We start from the raw sequence: 13744 nt of genomic DNA, 5'->3' as shown, positions 1-13744 counted from the left end.
GTTAATGGTACAGTGTATGTGAAAGGCAAGGAGGTTAGGTTTTAAGGAAATGTACTGGCATTTGGTAATATTTATAAATTATCATTACTAGTAGTATTGTGATATTATTGCTTGCTACTGCTATTGTTAAGTTTTTCAGCTTTTATTTTAAAATTTTCATTATTTTTATTTATTTTTTTAAGATTTTATTTGTCAGCAAGTGAGCGAGAGAGAGAGAGAGAGTGAGCATGCACACAAAGAGGGGGAACGGCAGGCAGAGGGAGAAGCAGGCTTCTCGCTGAGCAGGGAACCCAATATGGGACTCGATCCCAGGATCCTGGGATCATGACCTGAGCTGAAGTCAGATGCCTAACCGACTGAGCCACCCAGGCATCCCATATTTTAAAAATTTCAATACATATATCTTATCTCATGTTTTATAGAAACTAGTAATGATTCAGGGCATATAGATATACATACATATATATATATAACTATATTGTAAATTTAGGCAACTAGGGAGAGGGACATGGTAGATTTGGAAAACTATAGATATTTTAGTGTTTTGGAGCTTAAAATGTAAGGTAGAATGTGGCAGGAGACCAGGCCAGGCTGGTAGAAGGTGGGTGGGTTGGGGGGGGGATCACGTCCTGAAATGTCTTCATGCTAGTAAAGGAGTTCAGCTGTTACCATACAGGCATTGGGGAGCTTGAAGGAGGTTAAGGAGTGCCTGGGTGACTCAGTCGGTTGAGCATCTGGTTGTTGATCTCAGGTCTTGATCTCAGGGGTCATGAGTTCAAGCCTTGCATTGGGTGTGGAACCTACGTAGAAAAAAGAAGAGGGGCACCTGGGTGGCTCAGATGGTTAAGCGTCTGCCTTCGGCTCAGGTCATGATCCCAGGGTCCTGGGATTGAGCCCCACATCGAGCTTCTGGCTCAGCAGGGAGCCTGCTTCTCCCTCTGCCTCTGCCTCTCTCCCTGCTCACGCTCTCTCTCTCTCTCTCTCTGTATCTCTGTGTCTCAAATGAATAAAAAAAAAGAAAAAAGAAAAAAAGAAAAGACCCAGAGTTGACCGTTACAGTTGTTTTGATGTGAGACAAACTTGACTTAAATATAGTATCTTAGGTTGGGTTTCCCAGAGGTGGAGCCTCTGGTGGAGTTTCTTGCTCACGCAGTCTGTCTTTGTGAGAGATTTCTGAAATACATCAAATTACTTAAAATTTTAATTAGTAGAATCACAGCATGGATCAAAAGTTAGCATTTGAGAACACTTTACTGAGAATGAACTAGACTGCTGGAAAAAGGTGGCTCTGGCTGGTAAAAGGGTGAAGTGATAATGCAGCACACAGAACTGAGGGTGCAAACAGGGACCTGCTCTGTAGAAAACCAGATCAGGTTTTAGAAGCACAGTGCACTGGTGAGAAGGGCGATGTCCTGATGGTGACTTTTTTTGGTAGCATGTCCTAGAGCTGGAGTTGGCAAACTTCTGTAAAAGCCAGAAAGTAAATGTTTTAGGCTTTGCCGACCATATGTTTCTGTTGCAACTTCTCAACTCTGCCTCCGCAGCATAAGAACAGCTATGTACCAGTGAAACTTCATTTACAAAAATGGCTGGGTTTGGCTTGTGAGCAGTAGATTGTGGACCCCTGTTCTAGAGGCCTGGTTAGACGTCGTGAAGGCCGTTGCTACCCCTGCCCTAGCAAGCACTCTGGGTGCCTTGACGGAGGCCCCTCACTCTCATCCTAACAGCACGACGACTGTGTCTCCCTATTTTGACTCCATCTCAGTAATTCAAGCTTTTAGTTCATGAGTCTTTTATTTTGTTTTTTTAAAGATTTTATTTATTTATTTGACAGAGAGAGATACAGCGAGAGAGGGAACACAAGCAGGGGGAGTGGGAGAGGGAGAAGCAGGCTTCCCGCTGAGCAGAGAGCCCGATGCAGGGCTCGATCCCAGGACCCTGGGATCATGACCTGAGCTGAAGGCAGACACTTAACGACTGAGCCACCCAGGCGCCCTATTACAGTTCCTTTTTGATCAAGTTAGAAATAGATCTTGCGGATTAAGGTCTAAGTAATATTCTTGGAAGCAGGGGAAATTGAAAGGAGAGCACACTGTCCACCTTAACTTGCTGACGTGATTCGCACTCCTTACTGCTGCTTTATTCATTTTTCTCATCCACTATCTCAGGCTCTACCCTTATGCTTCAGACCTTTGTTGCCATTTACTTGAGCAGTGGGTAGCAGGGAGTTGGCATTTGCGGTGATCAGAGAAAAGATAAGTGGTTCTCCACTCAGTACTTTTTAGTGTCAAACCAGGCCCATTTGTGTCACTGGAAAAATTGTCTGGGGTACAGGATGTAGGAGAGGAGGGCAGTAGTAGGTCAGATAAAGGTCAGTGCTTGACGCAAATGACAAAGATCAGTTCAAAGGGATGAGGGTAAGGCTCTAAGCAGGAAGTGAGTTGATGGTCAGGAACCAGGAGATTTCTAACAGGTTGGAACACAGAACGAATGATTGAGGTAAATGGTTTAGAATATGGTCTGTCAGCAAGGGCGGGCTCCTTCACTCATCCAACTCCTCCATCAAGGTGTTGTTGAGTGCTTGGTACGAACCTTAGGAACATGGTATGAAATAAGATAGGCAGGATCTAGTTCTAAACCACAGAACGTAGAAAATGACTTGAGTGACAACCAGTTCTCCCAAAAGTGGTACTTACATAGTGCCATTCTAGATGCAAAGTAGAAAAGTTTATTCATTATGTATAATGGGTGCCTTAATGTGTAAGGGCTTGATTTTCTTGAGGAACCCAGGCTGAGACGGTCAGCTGAGCAGAGCAGTGCAGAGTGGTGAGTGCAGTGGGCAAGTCCTGGAGTGCCGGGCAAGTGCACAGGAGGGACACCCTGCCAGCCGAGGGTCACAGCATGCTTTTTGGAAATACATTTCTTCGGGAAATGAAGTCTGAATGTAAAGTGAGTTTGAGCTAGAAGGATTGATGGAAAGGAGAGCCTGGCCTCCTCTGAATCCGAAAAGTTGTTTATTAGAGTGGGAGTGGAGGCTGTGAGGGGAAGGGGCATGGCTGGAGATAAGTCCTTGTTAACCTTGTCAGAGGCTCCTCCTGCTCATCTGGTGCTGGCAGAGGCCAGTTGTAGAGTTGAACACCCAGCTCTTGCTGGATGAAGCTGGGATGAAGCTGGGAACTGTTGGAATCCTTGGCACACTGTCATTTCGTTTTCTGGAACGCTTGGTGGAGTGAGGTCTCATTGTTCATAACGCCCTAGGATGGAGCTATCTGCAGCCTGTAAATAACCATAGTCTCTGATCCTTGGGGATAAGATCTAGGTGGCTTTTGACAGTGAGGAGTTTGAGCCTTGCAGCCTGGGTATATTGCCTTTGGGCCTTCTGCCTGTCCTCTCTAATACATTCTTGGTGTTAATGTGGTATTCCTTCTGGATCCTTGCAACTCAAAGTGTGTTCTGTGTACCAGCAGCACTGCAGAATCTCAGGTTGTACGCCAACACCCACTGAATAACAGTCTGCTTTTTTTCCAGTTCTTTCTTTTTTTAATTCAAGTATAATTAATGTACAGTGTTGTATTAGTTTCAGGTATGCAATATAATGATTCGGAAATTCCGTACGTTTCTCAGTGCTCATCCAGACAACTGTACTCTTAATCCTCTTTATCGGTTTCATCCATTCTCTTACCCACCATTCCTCTGCAGCCACTGGTGTGAAGAGTCTGGTTTTTTCACAAGATCCCCAAGTGATTGCCATGAATGTTAAATTTTGAGAAGCACTGATGGTGGCTAATTAAATAATTAACTCTTGTTTCTTTTAAAATAGAAACTACTGCGGTACTATAGAAAAAGGTACATGTATATGACATTATTATAGCTAGTCCTGGGGGAGAGTCGTGAGTACAGTGTAACTTGTTGCGTCTTCAGAGATCTGAAGTGATGATTTCATTATTTTAGCAGAATTAGACTCTGGTCACCTTCCGCCCCTCCACCCCTCCACCCCCAGCGCGCGCGCGCGCGCGCGCTGGCACACACACACCTACCCACCCACCCACCCCACCCCACCCCACCCCACCCCCTTCTCCATTTAGTTATAGCAAAATGAAGGACTGAGAGGTTATTCTTATAGGTATAGTTGGAAAACACTTACTAATTAGCTTATTGAAAAAAGATTTCAATCCATATCATTATTTGTTTTTATTCTAGTAAGTGTCATGTAACCCCTTCTCCCATTTTTTTGGAGATCATCTTCTTTAGATCATTTTATGTTAAGTCCAAATAATCATGTCATTTCTATTAGTCTCCAGTTTTCATTGATTTTTTTTTCCCTGAAGAATTACCTCTTACACTGTGGGTTTTTTTTTTTTAAAGATGTTATTTATTTATTCATGAGAGACAGAGGAGGAGAGAGAGAGAGAGGGACAGAGAGAGAGAGAGAAGCAGAGGGAGAAGCAGGCTCCCAAGGAGCAGGGAGCCCGATGCGGGACTCGATCTCAGGACCCTGGGATCATGACCCGAGCCGAAGGCAGATGCTTAACTATCTGAGCCACCCAGGCGCCCTTACACTGTGTTTAATGCATGTTTGTTGTGAGGTAGGCTTTCTGTTTCTTTTTTCCTAAACCACTGTTTGAGGCCTGCTTTTAGTAGTTTGCAACATGTTATAATCTTTTTGAAAAGTAGACTTACAGGATGTTGAAAAGTTATTTCAGTGTTCAGAATTTTGTATCTTGAAACAATCCACAGTATGAAAAAGCTTCTAATAATGTGAGCATTATTATTTTCCCTTGTGCTGTTGTAGTGTCATATGTTGATGCATCAATTGAGATTTTATTTATTTTTTAAACTTAATTTAATTTTATTATGTTATGTTAGTCACCGTACAATACATCATTAGTTTTTGATGTAGTGATCCACGATCCATTGTTTTCGTATAACACCCAGATATTTATTTTTTTAAAGATTTCATCATTTATTAGAGAGCGCGAGAGGCGGGGAGGGGGGCAGAGGGAGAAGCAGACTTCCTGCTGAGCAGGAAGCCCAGTGCAATGTGGGGCTTGATCCCAGGACCCTGAGATCATGACCTGAGTCGAAGGCAGATGCTTAATTGACTGAGCCACCCAGGTGCCCTGCATCAGATAAGATCTTAAAGAAAAAGAACATGGCTGGAAGGGTAAAGGACTAGAAGAAGCAAATCTAAACAAAGCAGTCTGAAACTGTTGAAACGTCTATATTTGGGGTTTATCAAAAGGATATTGTTCTTGGGGCACCTGGGTGGCTCAGTCGTTAAGCATCTGGCTTCGGCTCATGATGTGGCTCCCTGCTCAGCGGGAAGCCTGCTTCTCCCTCTCCCACTCCCCCTGCTTGTGTCCCCTCTCTCGCTGTCTCTCTCTGTCAAATAAATAAATAAAATCTTAAAAAAAAAAGATATTGTTTAATAAATAGGGTATCCACATTATAAAAATGATTTATTATTTATCATTTAATTGGAATTATCTTTTCATTCTGACATTTACTTTGGTAAGAGGAGGTTAGATTATGCCATAAATGATTAAGTTAATGATTTTATTGAGATAAAATTCACATTTTAATAATTTTATTTTTAAAATCATTTTTAAGAATGCAATCCAGTGATTTTAATATATTCACAATGTTATATAACCATCACCACTATCTAATTCCAGATTCATCATCTCCTCAAGAAACCTTGTCTTCATTAAACATTTGCTCCCTATTCCCCTTCCCTCCCAGACTCTGGCAACCACCAGTCTTCTTTCTGTCTCTATAGATTATTCTGGACAGTTCATATAAATGGAATCATACAGTATTTCTCCTTTTGTGTTTGGGTTCTTAGCATGTTTTCAAGATTCATCTATATTATAGCATTTATCAATTCTTTATTCCTTTTTTATTTATTTTATTTTTAAAGATTTTATTTATTTATTTGGCAGAGAGATACAGAGAGAGAACAAGTAGGCAGAGAGGCAGGCAGAGGCAGAGGGAGAAGCAGGCTCCCCGCCGAGGGGAGCGTGGGATCGAGCCCTGCCAATGCGGGGCTCGATCCCAGGACCCTGGGATTATGACCTGAGCCGAAGGCAGCCACTTAACTGACTGAGCCACCCATTCGCCCCTTCATTCCTTTTTTATAACTAAATAATATACCACTGTACAAATGTACCACATTTTATCTTTTCTTCAGTTGACAGACATTTGGGTTGCTTACACTTTTTGGCTGTTATGAATAATGCTGCCATGAACATTCATGAACAAGTTTTTGTGTGAACCCATGTTTTCAGTTCTTTTGATTATACTAAGAGTAGAATTATTGGGTCATATGGAGACTCCATGTTTAGTAAAAATTGATTTTTGTAATGTAGATCACTAAAATATACTGTCCCTAAACTTTTCTGACTTAAAAGGAGTTAGTCTTATGAATATATACACAACTTTGGCCCTGAAATGACCTGTGTTCTTTGATATTTATTTATTTATTTATTTATTTATTTTTTAAAGATTTTATTTATTTATTTGAGAGAGAATGAGAGAGAGAGAGCACATCAGAGGGGATAGGGCCAGAGGGAGAAGCAGACTCCCTGACGAGCAGGGAGCCCGATGCGGGACTCGATCCCGGGACTCCAGGATCATGACCTGAGCCGAAGGCAGTCGCTTAACCAACTGAGCCACCCAGGCGCCCCTGTTCTTTGATATTTAGTCCATTATATGAGCAGTTTATGAATCGTGTTGCTCCCATTCCTTTTCACACGCAGGTCATTGTTCTGGGCATTTCAAAATGGTACCGCTCTGTCATCTAGCCTGTGAATTGATGACTCTTTGCTTTATTGTTTTGTGAGTTACTTCTGGAGCATCAGAAGCTCCCTTTTAAAAAATGTTGTGTGTGGAAGACTATGCTTTCAGGGATCATTTCTGTAGTTCGTTACTGGAGGAGTTTCTCTGAACGTGTAGAGTATCTGAAACCATGAGGATTAGGTACAGCATCCTCTCCTGAGTGTGAAGCCAGCTCTGGGAGTTGCATTTGTAACTGCCTTTGGCACTGATGATCGTTCTTCTCTTCCTTTGGGAGAGTGAGAGGGAGGGGATGCCATCTGAGTGGGAAAAAAGAAAAAATGTTGTGGGGTTGTTTTCGTTGCCATTGTTGAAGAAGGGTGTTTATTACTGTTATTGTTGTTTTGAGATAGTGTATTACTGAATGCAGTGTGGGAAGTACATTCCCTTCATTACCTACACAAGTGCTGTTGCCCTCTTAGCATTTTGTGTCATTGTTACCTGCTTTTCAAAATGCCTCTATACAGTGAGTATACAATATTCATATTATGTGTATGTGGTTTAGTCTTGTGAGCTTTTATTTACTATAAACATTGTCTTAGTTTATTACTAAGATTTTTAGACACAAATTAATGCATTCAGAAAGTGTTTAAATAAATCGTCACTTTTAAGTACTGCAAAATATTAACTGAGTGAATGTTTTTTATTCTTAGTAACTTCCCTGTGTTATGGGATATTTTAGTTATTTATAATTTTTTGGTTATTTAAATAATATTGTGGAGAACACCTTTAAATACATAAATTTTAGTTTTTAGGATTGTTTCCTTAAATTCTCTGGGTGCAGTTTACTAGGTCAAAAGATGAGAAAACTTCAAATGGTATCTGTGTACTGCCAGGTCATACCCATCCTTTAGTTAAGTAATTAAAACCACACTCAGTAAAAGAGTTTGCATTTATTTAATTTTTGCCTTTTGTTTTCCATCCATCCTTTGACCTTGTTGGTACTTTGAACATTGGTTTAATCATCTTCATTGTTAGCTGTTTCTCCTAAGTGTGTTCTTCCTGTGTTTGGCACTTTGAGTTGGACCCGATTTCAGTTTTCTGGTGGATACAGAGGCATAAGGCTGAATCTGTACTTTGAAGTCAGGGACGGGGTGTATTTCTCTAAGTGTACAGATCTTTATTTTGTGCACATTTTTCTTTCGTGCTTCTGTTTCTTTTCCTCTTTCTTTATAGCCAGATTTTTTGGACCCATTGCCTCTTTCTAGAGAGTGGTCTAGATTCTGCAGTTTGGCTTCTAACCCACCATTCTACTAAAGTTGTTCTTTTCATGGTCATCACTGATTTCCTATCCATTTTCTTAAAGGCTTTTTTTTTTTTTAAGATTTTTATTTATTTATTTGACAGAGTACAAGCTGGGGGAGCAGCAAGGAGGCGGAGAAGCAGGCTTCCCGCGGAGCAGGGAGCCTAATGTGGGGCTCAATCCCAGGATCCTGGGATCATGACCTGAGCCGAAGGCAGATGCTTAACCCACTGAGCCACCCAGGCGCCCCTGATTTCCTATCCATTTTCGTTGGTTACTTTGTGCCTGGCACTGGCCTGGGTCCCAGGGGAGCAAAGATGAACACAATTTGCCCAAGATCAGATATGTAAGCAGAGCAGCCATGGTGATACCTGATATATTCCTTACAGGGATTTGAAGACAGATGCCAGAGCTCAGAGGAGGGGCAAAGACAGCTCTGCCTAAGGGAACTGATGAAAATTTCTTAAAATAGATGACATTTGAATTTCAGTTTGAAAGAAGAGTTTTGCCAAATGAAAATTCGGGAGAGGGGAGAATACTTTAGGCAAAGGGACTGTAAGCATGTATTCTTCCCAAGTTTAAGCTGGTGAGGACAAGAGTTGTATTTTTTTTTATGTTTATGTTCATGGCATCTGAGAAAGAACATGGTCTTTTCAAGTCAGATTAGGGTCTACATTCTAGACCCTTTACTTACTGGCCCTGAGGTTCAGAGGCCCCATGTATAAATGAAAGTAAGTTTTTTGGTAAGGATTAATGAGCCACAATCACCCAAAATAGTGTCTAGCAAATAGGTGCTTTTAAAACGCGAGTTTCATTCTTCCAGTTTCTTGTCCTTGCATCACGGCTGTAACTAACATGCAGTAGTTGGGGAATAAATACTTGTTGAACAATTTCATCGTTTCTAGACAACGTAAGAAAAATGATCTTTTGATGTAAAATTTTATGACTAAAAAGCACGGGGTGAATTTACTAAATTTAGTGGTCTTTCAAAGCAAAAATTTGTTTTAAGAACTAACTAATTGGAAGAGAAAATACAGCATTGGATCAAGTCAGGTCTGCTGGATGTTAGCACATGGGAGCTGGATATAATTCCCCCCCCCCGAATATCAAAGATGGACTGTGTTGATTATAAATGTCTTCTGTAATGTTTCTTCATTAATATTTATAGATGGTTTTTTATTTGTTTCCATCTTAATTTCCTTTGGTTTAGAAAGTTAAATAAGTATGGTTGTAGATTTTGATTGTTCCAGGAGAGTCTGTTTTTTCCTAGAGGTCCCAGATGCTATCGCTCACCTATTTTTCAGTTAATATTAGCTTAGACTAGAGTCTTTTAGCTCTTTGTTACCATTTATATTTCTTCAGGTGATATAAAGGCCTTGCATGACCTGCCCTTTGCACGGCAGAGGGGAGGTATTTGAATAGGCACTGTACAGTGGCATGTCTACATTTTCTTTTCACCTACATGGTTTCCTTTGCTTGCAGTTCCCTGCTTGTGTCTTTTTCTATTCCCTACACAGGTTCTTGCCGCTGGGAGGCCTTTCCTTTGTATCTCCAGAATTGTTACTCAAGGTTTCTGTTTCACTTAATTGAAAAAACTTCAGATGTTTCTCACCCATAATATAGAGCCCTTTATTACTGTCTCTGTTCACATTCAGTGGTATTTGATGTTTTCTTCTGGGTATTATTTGTGTTGCTTCTTATGACTGACTCCCACTATTTGATGTTAAAAATGGCAACTAGCATTTGTTGAGTACTTGTTATGTGATAGACACTCTTCTAGGGCCTTTGTAAATACTGCATATTGCAGGTGTAGATTACTTTGCAAGATGGACTGAACTGTAGTGTTTCTTTTTCATTGTTCATGTACTCATTGATAAACAGGCCAGAGCGTATTGATTTAATTCATGAGGGGGCAATGTCTGGCAACAGAGGAAAAGTCAGTCCCTAAATCATAAAATTCTTGAATTTGGGTTTTTATTTTGGGTATCTGCGGTACACCAGATAAGGGAATAATATGTCACTGAATATAACGGACAGTGTGGTGCCCACATGGAACATACAGGAAGTTTATATTCTTTGTTAGGCCTGAATGGATCCACGAAGTCTTATTTTCAAAACCTCTTTTTGTTTCTTTGTTTAGAACCATAAGGAATATCTTAACATTTGGAAACTACTTTAACAAATGCAAAAGCCAGAGTGCTTTAAATTTTTCTAATTTGAAAGGAAAATTCTGTTCTTTCAGGAGAAAATAAGTCATCTCCTTAGCTAAGTTCCTTTGGAGAAAGATACTTGCAGTATCATTTTTGTCTTAGAATAAATAAATGACTTTCCTTAAGCCTTTCATCTTATAGTTATTTGACACTTTTTTTTTGAGGTCTAAAATTGATTAAAAGAGTAAATCACTGTTCATTTTACTTTCCTTTCTTCCATTTTGCCTTGAAGCTTTCCTCTGATAGCTGTTATTTCTTAGAAGCAGCATTGGGGAAGGGCTCCCTGTTCTTTAGGCTGTCATCCTGAATCTCTAATGTGGGTTGAGACACAGAACGTACACATGTGCTTATATGCATTGCAGGGAAGATTTTTCAGGGATTTGGAGGGTACCTGCAAATAGAGGGCCCAGGATCAGAAGAGGAAAAAAATCTAAGAAAGATAAAATTCATATAAACATGCTTATAGAAGAACACCTATAATATGGGAACTGCCCAAATACATTTTATAAGTTACACGAACTCTTGACTAATTATTGAATTATAATTCATTTGTTGTATTGTTTGTATTTTGTACCCCACAGTAAAAATGTTTGGCTGATGGTGTGTACTTAAAAAAGGCAGAAAATCCATCCTCAAATCATCTGAGTTTCTGATTATGTCAGCATGATCTGTTCCCATTCTAACTGTCTGCTAAAAGAAAAGTGAATCTTCTTTGGAAGGAGGGAATATCTTTTAGGGCTCTTGCAATTTTGCATTGACATCCAGCATTTAGTAAAAAAGCATCATGTATGAGAAATGATCAAAAACCAAGAGAAAAAAACAAGAGAAACACACCCATAATTTAGATTTTGGTGTCATAGGAAATTGATTTTAAAATAACTGAGCCAATATGCTCAAGATAATAGATGACAAGATAGAGAATTTCACCAGAGAACTGTTACTTAGAGAATGGATAGAAATTCTAGAACTTAAAAAGTAATAGAGACTGATTTATTCAATATATGTGTTTAGCTAAAATTAGATACTACAGAAGTGGGAATTAATAGACTGGAAAATAGTTCAGTAAAACATACCTGGCCTGAGGCATGGAGAAAATAAAGGATTAAATACGTATTAAATACGAAGAAAACACCTTATATTTGTATAATTTGAGCTAAGGAGGAAAGAGGGAATGAAACTCAAATAGTATTTTAAGTAATAACAGCTAAGAATTTCCCAAAATGTATAAAAGATGTCAGGCCACAGATTTGAGAAGCTCAAGAAAGCCCAAACAGGATTAATACAAAGCAGATCATATGTAGGCATACTGTAGTAAAACTTAATGAAACCCAAAGAGAAAACTCTTGACGAGAGATAAGAGAAAAAGATCTCTTCAGAGGAACAACAGCTGACTTTTCAAATAAATCTGATGGAAGCTGAAGGATGATAGGATGGTATCTTGTACAGAAAGAAGGAGTGGGGTGCCTGGGTGGCTTAGTAGGTTAAGTGTCCGACTCTGGATCTCAGCTAAGGTCTTGATCTCAGGGTCATGAGTTCAATCTCTGTGTTGGTCTCCAACTACTTAAAGAAAAGTAGAGAAAGAAGATAACTGCCAGGGCGCCCAGGTGGCTCAGTCGGCTAAGTGTCTCCCTTCAGCTCAGTTCATGATCCTAGGGTCCTGGGAGTGAGCCCCAAGTCGGGCTCCTTGCTCAGCAGGGAGGGAGTCTGCTTCTCCCTCTCCCTTTGCCTCCTCCCTCCTGCTCATGCTCATGCTCATGCTCTGTCTCTCTCATAAATAAATCTTAAAAAAAAGAGAAGATAATTGCTAACCTAGGTATCTATACTAAGTGAAAGTATTTTTCAAAAGTAAAGGCCAAATTTAGATATAATAAACACATTTCTTGAAATGTACAACAAAATGGTCAGAAGAAATAGAAAAATCTGAATAATTTTATATCTAGTAAAGAAATTGAATCTTTAATTCAGCTTTTTTTTTTTAAACAAGGAAAACTCCAGGATCAAATGGCTCTACAGGTGAATGCTTTCAAATATTTATGAAAGTAAAATAGCATCAATTTTACAAAACTTTGGAGAATAGAAAAATATCTTATGAATCCATTCTATTTTTTGAGAGAGAGAGAGAGAGTGAGAGCAAGCGAGCACAAGCCTGGGGGAGGGGCAGAGGGAGAGGGAGAAGCAAACTCCTCACTGAGCAGGGAGCTTGACTCGGGGCTCAATCTCAGGACCCCTGGATCATGACCTAAGCCGAAGGCAGACGCTCAACTGACTGGGCCACCCAGGTGCCCCTGTAATGAACCACATGAAACAGAATAAAGGGAAGAATCATATGATTACCTCAGTTTTTGCAGAAAAGTATTTGGTAAAATTCAATACCCATTTTTGATAAAAATTCTTAGCAGAATAGTAGGAGAAGAAATCCCCTTAATCTGATAAAGGCTTTAAAAAAAAAAACCCTGCAAAACATCATATTTAATGTTGAAACAGTGAAAGCTTTTCTTCTGATAGTGGGAATGAAACAAAGATGGTGACTGCTGCCACTTCTATGCCACATTGTACCAGGGGACACAGTCAGTAATAAAGCATGGGACCAAAGGTGTAAGGACTGGGAAAGGAAGACAGTGGTCATAATGTTCAGATTGCTTGATTGTATACATGAAACCCTAAAGGATGAAGGTTGCTACATACAAAGTCAGCCTCCAAAAATTATTTGTATTCTTATATATCAGCCACAAACCAATAATAATTTTAAAAATGGTACCCTTTACATTAGCATAGGAAAACAAGTACCTTAGGATAAATATTGTGGACAATGCTCAAGACCGTGACATTAAAAGCTACATAGTGTTGTTGATAGAAGTTAAAGATGCCCTAACTAAATATTCATGGCCTGTAAGACTCAGTATGGTAAAGATGTTAATTCTTTCCAAACTGATTTATAGATTCAACACAACACAGTCCCAGCAAGCATTTTCATGTGTGGCAACTGGTTCTAAATATAGATGTCAATGTAAAGGCCAAAACAACCAAGGTAATTTTAAAGAACAAAGGTGGGGTTCTTACACTACCCAACTAATTTGCAAAGGACTACCAATGCTGAGAATTGGTGAGGGCTGGAAGAACTGGAACACCTGTACTCTGCTAGTGGGAATGTCAGTCAGTATAACTAAAGCTGCAGACCCAGAAGTTCCATTCCTAGATATGTGCTCAACAGAAATGGGTACATTTGTGCACCAAAAAACGTGTTCAAGAATCTTCAGAGCAACATGATATAAAATAGCCCCAGCTAGAAACCACCCCAGTCTTCATCAGTAGTGGCAGGGTTGAATACGTTGTGGTATATGTGTACAGTAGACTATAGGGCTGTAAGAAGGGATGGGCTACACTTATGTGCAACAATTAGGGATGCATCTCACAAACTTGGACCCAGAGAAGCTTAACACAAAAGAAGATTTATGGT

General features: G+C 39.9%; 1 protein-coding gene and 1 non-coding gene across 12 annotated transcripts in view; both read left to right on the top strand.

The window, feature by feature from the left end:
- DIS3L2 (DIS3 like 3'-5' exoribonuclease 2) overlaps positions 1-13744 on the top strand; it is a 355216-nt gene that overhangs the window by 85127 nt on the left and 256345 nt on the right. The window lies entirely within an intron of this gene.
- On the top strand, positions 6891-7103 carry LOC114210930 (small nucleolar RNA U3). Its single transcript, XR_003609623.1, has one exon. It is a non-coding gene; the product is annotated as a small nucleolar RNA U3 (small nucleolar RNA).

The sequence above is a fragment of the Eumetopias jubatus genome, unplaced genomic scaffold (assembly GCF_037043125.1).
Source record: "Eumetopias jubatus isolate StellerSeaLion01/CBP00866 unplaced genomic scaffold, mEumJub1_p1.0 scaffold_3, whole genome shotgun sequence".
NCBI lineage: Eukaryota > Metazoa > Chordata > Mammalia > Carnivora > Otariidae > Eumetopias > Eumetopias jubatus.
Note: the sequence above shows the minus strand (reverse complement) of the source record. Positions and strands in the feature narration are given on the sequence as shown.